The sequence below is a fragment of the Chiloscyllium punctatum genome, chromosome 1 (assembly GCF_047496795.1).
Source record: "Chiloscyllium punctatum isolate Juve2018m chromosome 1, sChiPun1.3, whole genome shotgun sequence".
Classification (NCBI taxonomy): Eukaryota; Metazoa; Chordata; class Chondrichthyes; order Orectolobiformes; family Hemiscylliidae; genus Chiloscyllium; species Chiloscyllium punctatum.
The window spans coordinates 17,370,186-17,382,615 of NC_092739.1; positions in this window are offsets into that span (position 1 = coordinate 17,370,186).

The following is a 12,430-nucleotide window of genomic DNA, read 5'->3' on the forward strand; positions in this document are numbered from 1 at the left end:
TTTTAAAAACATTTGTGCAATGGAACAGGAGTGGCTGGTTTTCCCAGATGACGGTTTAATTTGGTTTGGTTTTCGCAAGCTGTTTTGTTTACAGCTACTGGCCAAATCTTAGCTGTGAACCCAGAGAAGTTGTTGGAGTCACAAAGCAGCAGTTCCATGCTGATCCTCTCTCTCTCTGACATATCTCTTATAAGAACATGTGTTGGATTTTACCTTGTTGCCAAAGGGATGCTTATGGGCATGTTGCAAGTATTTGGAACAGCATCATTAATTTGCAATAGAGTCGATTAGGGGTTTTCAAATAGGTTAAGTTATTGGAAATTTGGTTCTCTTTTGTTTGTGTTTCATTCAGTTGTCTATAAATAAATTCTGATTTGGTTAACACTGAGTGGTTGGTCCAGCTGCATCACTCCAGGAATATCCACTCTGCACCTGCTTACAACAACCAGAAATGTTAGGGTCGGAGTTACATTCTTGAAATGTTTTGAGGGGAGTCTGGTGTGGTCCATAGCAATCTGCACTCCTAATTCTCCTTGTTCAACAACAGTCCCCAGGCAACAATGTGCAAATAGCAACAGCAGGAGATTGGCACAAGGTAACATTTGACAACTTGGAGTTGACATGATGGGCCAAAATACCTCCTTCTGATCTTTAAAACTACAGCATTCAAGAAGCTTAGCACTATCCATGACAAACCAGCCGGCTTGATTGGCACTGCATCCACAAGCATCCATTTTCTCTAGCAATGACTCTCAGTAGCAGCGGTGTGTACTATCTACCAGATGCACTGCAGAAATTGCCCAAAGATCTTCAGACAGCACCTTCCAAACCCACGACCTCTTATACCTAAAAGGACAAGGGCAGCAGATATATGGGAACACCACCACCTTCAAAATCCCCTCCAAACCACGCATCATCCTGACTTGGAAGGATATCACCATTCCTTCATTGTCCTTGGATTATTATCATGGAATTCCCTCCCTAATGGCATTGTGGGTCAACCCACAGCAGGTGGACTGCAGTGGTTCAAGAAGGCAGCTCATCACCTTCTCAAGAGCTACCAGGGATGGGCAATAAATGCTGGCCAGCTAGCAACACTCATCCCACAAGATGAATACATTTTAAAAAGAACTGTCCAACCTTGCACAGGAAAGGCACACCTTGAGCTCTTCTGCCATATCTTCCCCCTTTTTAAATCAAATCCTTCAGCTGTCCTCAAAAGCAAATAATATTTATTACTCAAGTGCCCTTCTTCTCTGCACTATTGCCCTAAAAATACTGTAAAACTACAATGTTCTAAGGTACAAACTGGCAATGATAAATTGGGAAGTAACATGATTTTAAGAGCAATCTAAGGGTTTGATTTAAGGGGGGAACCAAGAGATCCAAAGGCTACAGTCTGCTCTTTCTGCTCTGTGTGGAACATTGGGCAGTGCCCAGTATCAGGACATGTGTATGGTATCACTCCAGGAACCTGGTGTTTGTGAACTGGAGGAGTAGCTGGGGACACTTTCAAGCATCCACGGAAAGCCCATACAATTGTGGCTCATAAAAGGAACAACCACAAGAGGGCATAGATTTAAAGCATTCAGTTAATGAAGCAAGGGTGAAGCAACGAAAAACCTCTTCAGTTCATGCTGGATTAGTGGTGCTGGAAGAGCACAGCAGTTCAGGCAGCATCCAACGAGCAGCGAAATAGACATTTCAGACAAAAGCCCTTCATCAGGAATAAAGGCAGTGAGCCTGAAGCATGGAGAGATAAGCTAGAAGAGGGTGGGGGTGGGGAGAGAGTAGCATAGAGGACAATGGGTGAGTTGGGGAGGAGATGAAGGTGATAGGTCAAGGAGGAGAGGGTGGAGTGGATAGGTGGAAAAGAAGATAGGCAGGTCGGACAAGTCAAGGAGACAGTAACTGAGCTGGAAGTTTGAAACTAGGATGAGGTGGGGGAAGGGGAAATGAGGAAGCTGTTGAAGTCCACATTGATGCCCTGGGGTTGAAGTGTTCCGAGGCGGAAGATGAGGCGTTCTTCCTCCAGGCGTCTGGTGGTGAGGGAGCGGCGGTGAAGGAGGCCCAGGACCTCCATGTCCTCGGCAGAGTGGGAGGGGGAGTTGAAATGTTGGGCCACGGGGCGGTTTGGTTGATTGGTGCGGGTGTCTCGTCAGTTCATGAGCAGGTAGGGTATGGAATGCACTTCCTAGAATGTGGTAGAGGCAGATACAATTGAGGAGTTTAGAGTCTTACAGTTATCCAGCATGGAAGCAAATCCTTCAGTTGAACTCATCCATGCTGACCAGATAACCTAAACTGATCTAATCCCATTAGCCAGCATTTGTTTCATATCTTTCTAAACCCTTGCTATTCATGTACATAAATAGATGCCTTTTAAAATGTTGTAATCATACCCTCCTCCACTACTTACTCCGGCAGCTTTTTCCATACACGTGCCACCTTCTTTCTGAAAGAGTTGTCCCTCAGGTCCCTTTTAAATTTTTCCCCGTCACCTTAAACCTATGCCCTATAGTTTTGGGCTCCCCTACTGGGGATGACATACCTTGGCTATTCACTTTACCTACACCCTTCATGTTGCAACAAAGGTGATCAACCATATCATAAACTATAATCCCAGCTAAAAATCACACAGCACCAGGTTACAGTCCAACTGGTTTATTTGGAAGCACTAGCTTTCGGAGCGCTACTCCTTCATCAGGTATTTGTGGAGTATAAGATCGTAGGACACAGAATTTATAGCAAAAGTTTACAGTGTGATGTAACTGAAATTATATATTGAAAAAGGCATGGATTGTTTGTTAAGTCTCTCATCTTTTAGAATGACCATGTTGGTTTCAGTTCTTCCATATGTAAATCATAGAACTTTGTTAAAGTTACATTCTCAAGTGAACTTTAACAATAGGTGCCATGTCGGCCCAGATAATGCATTGAAGGTGTGAGGTGTCCTGTGTGAGGTTGTCTGTGCCCCAATGTTCAGACTGATTCTAATCTAAAAAAGGGATTTACAGAATCTTGCATGGATTCATGCAGTTTTTGAGCAAATAGTTGTATGAAACTGTATTAATCATGTCTAAATGAGTTTTCCACATACACAGAGAACATTAGTGGGCAGCTACGGTGGCTCACAGGGCCAGGACCTGGGTTCAATTCCTGCCTTGGGCGATTATCTGTGTGGAGTTTGCACATTCTCCCTGTGTCTGTGTGGGTTTCCTTCAGGTGCTCTGGTTTCCTCCCACAATCCAACAATTCACAGGCCAGGTGAATTGGCCATGCTAAATTGCCCCTAGTGTTAGGTGCATTAGTCAGGGGTAAGTATAGTTGAGGGGTGTGGGTTACTCTTCAGAGGGTTAGTGTGGACTAGTTGGGCCAAAGGGACTGTTTCCATACTGTAGGGAATCTAATCAGCAGTGGTGGATTCTATCATGTTCACTAAGACAATATAAGAGCTCCATATTGAGAGCATGTGCTCTTTCAACATTGCCAGCTTATTTATCAGTTTGCATTCAAATAAGCCATTGAAACCTCAACATATCACATATGTCTGATTTGGTGTTAATGAAAATATAGTGGTGATTTAACCTGAGGGCCACCAGACCTCAGGCAAGGGAAGAGGTTGAGAAGGAGAGCCCTTCATGGGAACTTCAAACTAGTGACAGGAATTGAACCCACAATGTTGGCATCAACTCTCTGCAAACCAACAATCCAGTCAACTGAGCTAAGCTGATTCCATCTCATTGTGCATATTGCAGAGGATGGCAGTCCCAGGAAATGTTGAAGACCAATCCCTGACTATATCACAGATATCAACAGTCGACATTACAGAGAGCAGTAGTTCCTGCTTATACAATATGGAACAGCAATCGCTGAATATATTATCGAGAACAGCAGACTCTGTTTGTATTACACAGAATAGCAGTCCCTGTGCATATTACAGAGAAGAGCAGTTCCTGTGTCTCTTGCAGAGAACAGCAGTTCCTGTATACATTGAAGAGAAGAACAGTGCCTGTATACATCGCAGAGATCAGCAGCCCCTGTATATATTGTAGAAAGCAGCAGTCCCTGGGAATATTATACAGAACAACAGTCTTTGTCTGTAGTATAGGGAACAACTGTCACCCTCTGTATTGTAGTGACCTGCCGTTCCTTTAGAGAACATCAGTCACTGTGAGATTGTAGAGAACAACAGTCCCTCTGTATATTGCATAAAATATGTACGTTGGAACTGTCAGTCTCTCCCCTATCTCCTCTGACTCCAGGCACAACAATTACAATGAACAAAGAACAAAGAGAATTACAGCACAGGAGAAGGCCCTTCAGCCCTCCAAGCCTCCACCAACCCAGATCCTCTATCTAAACCTGTTGCCGATTTTCTAAGGGTCTGTGTCCCTTTGCTCCCTGCCCATTCATGTAACTGTCGAGATACATCTTAAATAATGCTATCATGCCCGCCTCTACCACCTCCACTGGCAACGTGTTCCAGCCCCCCACCACCCTCTGTGTAAAGAACTTTCCACACATATCTCCCTTAAACTTTTCCCCTCTCACTTTGAACTCGTGACCCCTAGTAATTGAGTCCCCCACTCTGGGAAAAAGCTTCTTGCTATCCACCCTGTCAATACAACTCATGATTTTGTAGACATCAATTAGGTCCCCCTTCAACCTCTGTGTTTCTAATGAAAATAATCCTTATCTACTCAACCTTGCTTCATAGCCAGTGCCCTCCATACCAGGCAACATCCTGGTGAACCAGTTCCCTCCACTATCCCTGATCGGCTCTACTCTCACTCTGGCCATCCCCTTGTTCCTCGCATAAGTCTAGAACATCTTAGTCTTACTGGTCAAGGATTTTGCAGCTTCTTAAGCCTTCCTTCTCGTTCACCTGTGTCCATTCTTCAGTTCCTTCCTGGCTACCTCTCATGTAGATTGAGGTGTACAAGACGATGAGAGGCACAGATAAAGTGGAGAGCCACAGAGAGTCTTTCCCAGGATGGAAAAGGCTATCACAAGGGGGAGTAATATGATTGGAGGAAGGTTTAGGGGAGATGTCAGAGGTAGGTTCTTCACATAGTGATTGGTGGATGCGTGGAATGCTTTGCCAGCAGTGTTAGTAGAGTCAGATACATTAGGGACATTAAGCGACGCTTGGATAGCCCATGGATGATAGTACAATGTGGGGTATGTAGGTTAGTTTGATCTTAGAGTGGGATAAATGGTCAGCACAACATTGAGGGCCCAGGGACCTATACTGTGCTCATCTATTTTCTTAAAAGCAATCCTCTCATATGTCATGCGGAACAGCTTTTCCTGATTATATGAAATAGAACAGCCGTCACTTTCTTTCTTGTAGAGAACAGCGGTTCCTGTTTATTTTTCAGAGAACATCAGGTGCTGATTAGATAAGAGAGACCAGCAGTTCTGACGGACGTTACGAAGAACTGCAGACTCTGTGTATACTGACGATTACAGCAGTTTGTATGTATGTTGTCGAGAACAGCAGTCCCAGGTAATGTTGTCATTGAAGACCGGTCCCTGGCTTTATTACAGAGAGCAGCAACGCCTGTGCATATTACAGAAAACAGTCTTTCCTATTTATAATAGATTGATTTGCAGTATCTGTGTATATGAATCAGAACAGCAGTCGCTGTATATATTATAGAGTTCAGCAGACCCTGTACGTATTACAGAGAATAGCAGTCTCTGTGCAGGTTACAGAGAAGAACAGTTCCTGTGAATACTGAGGAGAACAGCCGTCTCTGTGAATTGTTGAGAAGAACTGTCCCAGTTTATTTGTAAAGAATAACAGTGCCTGGGAATGGTGTAGAGAACAGCAATCTCCAGAAATATTATAGAGAATAGTAGTTCTCTTCTGTTTATAGAGAACAGCTGTCTCTATCTATGTTATAGAAAATTGCAGATCCTCTCTATATTACAGAAAACACCAGTCCCTGTCTACAATATAGTGAAGAACAGTCCCTGTATTTCTTATTGAGATCAGTCCCTGTGTATATTGCGTAGAACAGTAGATGCTTTGTATATTATTCCTTTGTATGTGACACAGAGTGCGAGTTGTGAGGTATATTGCAAAGTACAGCAGTCCCTGCGTATATCATAGAGAACAGCTATTCCTGTGTATATTACATTGAAAAGCAATCTTTGTAGATATGAAGCAGTACAGCTGTCCTTGTATATATTATAGAGAGTGGCAGTTACATTCCATAACACAGAGAAAAGCAGTCCCTGTGTATATTTCAGAGAACAGCAGTCCTTGTGTATATTGAGAAGAGCAGACTGTTTGTACATTGTGGAGAACAGCTGCTCCTTTGAGTATTGCAGAGGAGAGTAGTCCCTGTCATTCTTAAAGACAACAGCTGTCCCTGTTTATATTACAGAGCACAGCACTGATTATAGTATGTCAAACTGAAGTCCATGTCTATTGTTTAGACAATAGCAGTCCCTGAGTTTTGTACAGTGAACAGCAGCCCCTTCGACAGTATGGAAGAAAGCAGTCCATGTGTATAGTATGGAGACAGCACTCTCTACCTATAGTTTATACAGCCATCCCTGACCACTACAGAGAACAGAAGTCAATGGGTATAATATAGAGAAAAGCAGTCAGTGTTTATATTATAGGAACAACAGGTTCTATGCATATGAAACAGAACAGTAGCCCCTGTGTAGATTATAGAAAATGGCAGTTCCTGCGAATATAAAAGAGAACAGCAGTCCCTGTGTATATTGTGGAGGACAGCTGTCGCTGATTATAGCATAGGGAACAGCAGCCCCAGGTAATGTTGTAGAGAAGTTCAGTCCCGAACCAAATTACAGAGATCAGTGGTCCCTGTCTATATTACAAAGAACAGCAGCTAGTGTCTTTCTTACAGAGAACAGATGCCCCTGTGCATATTACAGATAACACTAACCCCAGTTTATATTATATTGAACAGCAGTCTCTGTGTATATGAATCAGAAGAATAGTTGCCATGTATATTGCTGTATTATGCTGAACTCTTTAATACAGCAAACTCTGTGTGTATTACTGAGAATAGCAGGCTCTATGCAAATTAGCGAGAAGAGCAATTCCTATGTATATTGAAGAGAACAGCAGTCACTCAGCATGTATTGCAGAGAAGAGCAGTCCCTGTCTACATTACTGGGAAGAGCAGTCAGTGGCTGTATTACAGAGAACAGCAGTCTCAGTGTATATGAATCCAAACAGCAGTCAATGTGGTTATTATAGAAAATGACAGATCCTGTCCTTATTGCAGAAAAAATCAGTTCTTGTGTGTCTTGTAGAGAACAGCAGTTCATGTATGTTTTGGGGAGAACTACAGTCTCTGTATACATTGTACAAAACAGCAGTCTCTCTATATATTGTAGAGAACAGCAGCCCATGCGTGTATAACAGAGAACAGTCCCTGTGTATATTACATAGACCGGCAGTTCCTTCATATATTATAGAGACTCCTATTAGAAGGAACAGGAGTCCTTGTCTTTCTCATTGAGAAAAGAAGTTCCTGTGTATGATACAGGCAGCATAAGTTCCTGTTTAAAATACACAGAGACAGCCATTCCAGCATATATTATGGAGGACTGCAGTCCCTGTGAACATTGAGGAGGACAGTGATCCATGCAGTCAGAGAAGATTTGTCCCGGTTTATGTTGTAGAGCATTGCAGTCAATAGGAATATTATAGAGAATAGCAGTCCTTTTCTGTTTTATACAGGTCAGCAGTCCCTATCTATACTAAAGAGGACAAAAGTTCCTTTCTATATTACAGAGAACAACAGTCCCTGTCCATATTGCAGTGAAGTCCCTGTGTGTATTATAGAGAACAGCAGTTCCTGTGTGAATTGCAGAGAACAGCAGTTGTTTTTGTTTAAGACAAAGAACAGGAGTCCTAATGTATATTACAGCAAAAAGCAGACTCTGTGTATAGCATTTCCTGAATATATTATACTGAAAAGCATTCTCTGTGGATATGAGACAGTACCTGATTATATTATAGAGAGTAGCAGCGACTGTCCATATTACAGATAAAAGCAGTCCCTGAGTATATTTCAGACAATGGCAGTCCTCGTACATAGAACATAAAACATAGAACAATACAGCGCAGAACAGGCCCTTCAGCCCTCGCTGCTGTGTCGACCTGTGAACTATCCTCAGCTCGTCCCCCTACATTATCCCAAAATCATCCATGTGCTTATCTAAGGATTGTTAAAATCTCCCTAATGTGGCTGAGTTCACTACATTGGCAGGTAGGGCATTCCACACCCATACCACTCTCTGCGTAAAGAACCTGCCTCTGTCTTAAATCTATCACCCCTCAATTTGTTGTTATGCCCCCTCGTACACGCTGACATCATCATCCTAGGGAAGAGACTTTCACTATCTACCCTATCTAATCCTCTGATCATCTTGTATGTCTCTATCAAATCCCCTATTAGCCTTCTTCTTGCCAATAAGAGCAGGTTCAAGTCTCTCAGCCTTTCCTCATAAGACCTTCCCTCCAGACCAGGCAACATCCTGGTAAGTCTCCTCTGCACCTTTTCCAATGCTTCCACATCCTTCCTGAAATATGGGGACAAGAACTGTACACAATATTTCAAGTGTGGCCCCACCAGAGTTTTGTATAGTTGCAGCATGATATTGCAGCTCCGGAACTCAATCCCTCTATGAATGAAACCTAACACACCCCTATGCCTTCTTAACAGCACTATCCACCTGGGTGGCAACTCGGGTGGTACATGGACTCCAAGATCCCTCTGCATATTCACACTACCAAGAATCTTTCCATTGACCCAGTACTCTGCCTTCCTGTTATTCTTCCCAAAGTACATCACCTCACATTTAGCTGCATTGAACTTCATTTGCCACCTCTCAGCCCAATTCTGCAGTTTATCCAAGTCCCCCTGCAACCTGTAACATTCCTCCACACTGTCCACTATTCCATCGACTTTAGTGTCGTCTGCAAATTTACTAATCCATCCACCAATGCCTGCACCTAAGTCATTTATGAAAATTACAAACAGCAGTGGTCCCAAAACAGATCCTTGTGACACACCACTAGTAACCGGACTCCGTGCTGAATATTTTCCATCAACCACCACTTGCTGCCTTCTTTCAGAAAGCCAGTTTCTAATCCAAACTCATACTCAAAATCACCCTCAATTCCATGCCTCTGCATTTTCTCCAACAGCCTACCATGTGGAACCTTATCAAAGGCTTTACTAAAGTCCATGTATACCACGTCAACTGTCCGACCCTCATGTACATGCTTGGTCACCTTCTCAAAAAACTCAATGAGGGGTGTAAGACACGACCTGCCCTTGACAACACCATGTTGACTATCTGAAATCAAGTTGTTGTTTGCATGATGATGATAAACCTTATCTCTTATAATCCTTTCCAAAACCTTTCCTACAACAGAAGTAAGGCTCACTGGTCTATAATTACCTGGGTCATTTCTATTGCCTTTCTTGAACAAGGGCATAACATTTGCAATCCTCCCGTCCTCTGATACCAAACCTGTAGACAATGATGACTCAAATCGCAAGCCAAAGGCTCTGCTATCTCCTTCCTAGGTTCCCAGAGAATCCTCGGATAAATCCCATCCAGCCCTGGGGACTTATCTACTTGCACTCCTTCTAGAATTGATAACACCTGCTCATAACTAACCTCGATCCTTTCTAGTCTAATATCTCGTAACTCACTCTTCTCCTCTACAATATTCTCCTTTTCCTGAGTGAAACCCAATGAGAAATGTTCCTTTAGCACCTCTCCGATCTCCACAGGGTCCACACTCAACACTCCACACTTCTGTCTTTGACTAGCCCTTTATCCTACCCTAATCATCCTTTTATTTCTCACATACTATAGAAAGCTTTAGGGTTCTCCTTTATTATATTTGCTAAAGACTGCTCGTGTTCTCTCTTTGCTCTTCTTAACTCTCTCTTTAAACCCTTCCTAGCTGATCTGTAACTCTCCACCGCCTCATCTGAACCATCTTGCCTCATCAACACATAAGCCTCCTTCTTCTTCATAACAAGAGATGCAACTTCTGTTGTAAACCACGGTTCCCTTACCTTATCAATTCCTCCCTGCCTGACAGGGACATACCTATTAAGGACACACACTATCTGTCCCTTAAACCAGCTCCACATTTCCATTGTCTGCATCCCCTGCATTTCGCTATCCCATTCTGTGCATCTAATTCTTGCCTAATCGCATTATAATTGCCCTTGCCCCATCGATAACTCTTGACCTGTGGCATGTACCTATCCCTTTCCATCGCTAAACTAAATGTAACTAAATTATGGTCACTCTCTCCAAAGTGCCCACCTACAACTAAATCAAACACCTGGCCTGGTTCATTACCAAGCACCAGATCCAGTGTGGTCTCCCCTCTTGTTGGCCCTTCGACATACTGTGTCAGGAAACCCTCCTGTACACATTGGACAAAAACTGATCCATCCGACGTCCTAGAGCTATAGCATTTCCAGTCAATGTTGGGGAAGTTAAATTCCCCCAAAATGACCACCCTGTTCCTTTCACTCCTACCCAGAATAATGTTGCTAATCCTCTCTTCCACCTCGCTGGAACTCTGCGGAGGCCTATGAAAACTCCAAGCAGTGTGACCTCTCCTCTCCTGTTTCTAACCTCAGCCCACACTACCTCAGTCGACGAGTCCTCGTCAAACGTTCTCTCAGCTACCGTTATACTATCCTCAACTAACATGGCCACACCTCCCCCCTCTTTTACCATCTTGCCTGTTTTTAATGAAAGATCTAAATCCTGGAACCTGCAACATCCATTCCTCACCCTGCTCTATCCATGTCTCCGAAATGGCCACAACATCGAAGTCCCAGGTACCTATCCATGCTGCAAGCTCACCTACCGGTTGCTCCTGGTGTTGAAGTAGATACACTTCAAACCAGATTGCTGTCTGCCAGCACATTCCTGTGACCCTGAAATCCTGTCCCTGTCCTTCCTACTCTCATCCTCCTGTGCACTGCAACTGCACCTTTGATTCCCGTCCCCCTGCTGAGCTAGTTTAAACCCACCCAAATAGCACCAGCAAATTTCCCACCCAGGATATTAGTACCCCTTGAGTTCAAGTGAAGACTATCCTGTTTGTACAGGTCCCACCTTCCCCAGAATGACCCCCAATTATCCAAGTACCTGAAACCCTCCACCCTGCACAATTCTTGCAGCCACGTGTTCAACTGATATCTCTCCCTATTCCTTGCCTCGCTATCACGTGGCATGGGCAACAAACCAGAGAAAACAACTCTGTTTGTTCTAGCTCTCAGCTTCCACCCTAGCTCTCTGAAATCCTGCCTTACATCCCTATCCCTCTTTCTACCTATGTCGTTGGTACCTACATGCAGAACGACTTGAGGCTGGTCACTGTTTTTCTGTTTTTCAGTCGCAGCAACTCGAAGGGTGGGAGCTTGGACCAGGGGCCTGCCAGGAGCGGTGAGTCACTGATTTGTGCTTTTATATTTGAAGTCAGAGAGCAGAGGTTTCTGGGAAAGGAGTGACTTCTTATTTTTATTTCCATCCTGCTATATAAGTCAGTGTTTTCTCAACCTGAGACTCTTCCTTTATAAGGGCCTCCTATCCAACCACCTCCTGTAACCTTAAAGACCAGGGACATATCAGCTCAGCGTCTCTTCTTTTTTACTTTGTGATAAGGGGACCAACAGGGATGGCAGTGCAGGGAGAGCAATGTTCCTCCTGCAGGATGTTTGAGGTCAGGGACACCATTAGTGTCCCATCCAAGTACATCTGCAGGAAGTGCACCCGACTCTCGTTCCTCCAAGACTGTGTTAGGGAACTGGAGTGGGAGCTGGATGAACTTCGGATCATCCGGGAGGCAGAGGCTGTGATAGATAGGAGTTACAGGGAAGCAGTTACTCCTAGGCAAGAAGAAAGCTGGGTGACTGTTCGAAGGGGGAAAAAACAGTCAGTGGAGGGATCCCCTGTGGTCGTTCCCCTGAAAAATATATATACCGTTTTGGATACTGTTGAGGGGGATCTTACCAGGGGTATGCAGTGGGGCCCAGGTCTCTGGCACAGAGTCTGTTCCTATTGCACAGAAGGGAAGGAGGGAAAGGAAGAGAGTGTTAGTCATTGGGGACTCAATAGTTAGAGGCTCAGATAGAAGGTTTGTAGGGAACGAACGAGACTCATGGTTGGTGTGTTGCCTCCCAGGTGCCAGGGTCTGTGATGTCTCGGATCGTATCTTTGGGGTCCTGAAGGGAGAGGATGAGAATGGCAGACCACTTGCATATTGAGGAGAATAATTGTTCCTTTGTATGTTGCAGAGATGAGCAGTCCCAGAGAATGTTGTAGAGAAGAACAGGCCATGTCTATATTACAGAAAACAGCATCCCTGCCTACTTTATGGAGAAAAGCAATC